We start from the raw sequence: 2,468 nt of genomic DNA on the forward strand, positions 1-2,468 counted from the left end.
CCTTACTTTTTCCCAATTCAATCCTACTATTTTCCCATTTTTTATGTTTTTTATTTACTAGTTTCCATTCTTATTTCTTTATATGTGACCATAATTGACAAAAGGGCCCTTATGGCGGATTTTAAAATTGATCTTAATAATGGCAAATATCAACCTGTGAGTGCTTTGTTAGACAATCATTGTTACTAAAAGTTTCATGGTAACTTTTTGCATCCTGTGGAGTAATTTTATGATAAATGGGGCTCAGGAAGTTGGATTTCTTAGGCTAGAAAGACAAATTTCACTACCCGCCATAAGGTACCTTTTGTCAATTATGGTCACATATATGTGATAAATTACATTCTGTTAAGATTGTGTGGTTAGGTTAATTATGTTCATACTGATCACTTGCACATAAATTAAAATGGCGTCAAACCACAAACCCACCCAGTGTCTGCAGCTGGATTTTTTCTTCCATTTTGCTCCCTGTCTTTGCTTGAAACTACCTTTGTGGTCCTTGACCTAAGCACAAAAGAATGATGTAAAAGCCAACTTGAGTGGTTCTCTGGATTAAAAGATTATCTGGTGCATAGAAGAAGATGAAAGAAGAAGAAGAAGAAGAAGAAAAAGTCTGAAGAATTTTGTAGAAATTTGAATTTGGGCCTGTTCTCCAGAAATGCTCCCGCTACGTTACAGGCCACTTTAAAGGTACCAGGAGAATCGCTCAGTGAAGGAGAGCTCATCTAAGCCATTTATAAGGCTGTACAACGTAAGATAAAAGAGTTATAAGTGTTTGAAAATCATAAAAACGGCCGCCATCTTGAAAAATCAACCTCAATCCTACATGTAGGCTACTGCCTATATAATAATAACTAAGAAAATTCCAAAAATGATAGAGAATCCATTTGAAAGCACTTTTAAAAGTTTTTAAGATCTGACCATTAGTACCTTGATCAGTACTAGCTACACAACATAAGCAATTATGCATTTACATGTAAGTACAGAAAATGTAATAAAAATGGAATTTCTATCTTAATCAATTAAATTTTTGCCAAAATTAATAGTCATGTTCTTATATACTAAAATGGAACATGGACGTCATCCCAATTTTTTGAGCAACTTTGAAATTTATAAAGATGTTTATTTCGATAGGAATTACAATTATAGTTCAAACTTTTTCTACAACAAAGTACATGTTTATGCATGAGAAAACACATTGAAAATTAATGACAAAGTCTCTCCTGGTCAATTTTTTGCTGAAATTTGGGCTAAGACTTAAAAGTTTTATGCACAATAAAAACATGCATGTACTATGTATCAGAAAATGTTTGAAAAGAGAATTCTGTATGAGCCATTTTTCACAAAACACCCTGTACTATAGTAGCACAAGGAATTGGCCTAATTTTTTTGCAACTTCTGACAAGAAACTGTAATATTAGTAACGCGGTAGCGTTACTAAGTAGGATTCACCCCCAAACAAAATGGCTGCCACGACTTTTGCAGCCTTGCTATACTGGGAAAACGAGCTCCTGTGCTTACCAGACTTTATAGAGGACCTTATCTTGACCAGAGGACTCCAATGGTACAACTAGCGTGGCTCTAGACCTTGTCTAAGTGAAAAGTCAAAAATCGGCAATCCGGCCATTTTGTTCAGCCACCTTTATTCATCATCTTCATCATCATCATCATCAAGTCCTGTCAATCCAGTTGTCGGTGTGTATCTCAGTATCAGTTGGTGCTACAAGAATAATTCTTACACCAATCTACTCCAACAGTCTATGCGCAGGTCCATGTCCCATCAGATCATTCTTCAAGTAAGGAAAAAGTGATACTGTGACTGCTGGATCGAGCCATCTTAGCTACATGCCACCATTTTGTTAATTAAAGAAGCTTGCCATGTGCTCCAAAATTTGGGTGTGGTCGCGCATGCTCAGATCGATCTGCAGCTCTGGAAGAAGCAAGTTATTTTTTTACCAAGCTATGCTTGGAATCAACTTACTGCAATACTTTAGTGGAGGTTTCCAGCTAAAAGAAGGTATTGATTTTACATGTTACTGTTTTATCAAGTGTGTTATTTTATTTTATTTTAAAAACAAACAATTAATTAATGTTATGACTTATGATATGCAATGATAATTATGAACTTGACAACAGCCTGGAAGAACAGGAATAGCAGGGAAGATAGACACTCTTAGCTCACAAATTCTTGAACAAGGACTTGTGTCAAGACTAGTATTAGTTTCGCTTGTCATCAGTATAGTTGATATTCTTTCAGCATGTCTATTCAACGCTGTCTCTCATAAATGTTATAACAATGATAATAATAATAAAGAAAATTATTGTTTGTGTAAAATCAACAAGTATCACAATTGCAACTAAAGAAATACTATAAATATTATTTTAAAAATCAACACAAACAAGAACATAAAAAATTTTTAAAAATGAAGTAGGATTCCGTACGACCAACGAAAATATGAAATATTATTAAA

General features: G+C 34.2%; 1 protein-coding gene across 1 annotated transcript in view; it reads left to right on the top strand.

Moving 5' to 3' along the window:
- Window positions 1-2,468, top strand: part of LOC100635815 (uncharacterized) — a 5,920-nt gene that overhangs the window by 1,095 nt on the left and 2,357 nt on the right. The gene's annotated exons all lie outside the window — the stretch shown is intronic.

Source organism: Amphimedon queenslandica, unplaced genomic scaffold (genome assembly GCF_000090795.2).
Source record: "Amphimedon queenslandica unplaced genomic scaffold, v1.1 AMPQUscaffold_13440, whole genome shotgun sequence".
In the NCBI taxonomy this organism is placed as follows: domain Eukaryota; kingdom Metazoa; phylum Porifera; class Demospongiae; order Haplosclerida; family Niphatidae; genus Amphimedon; species Amphimedon queenslandica.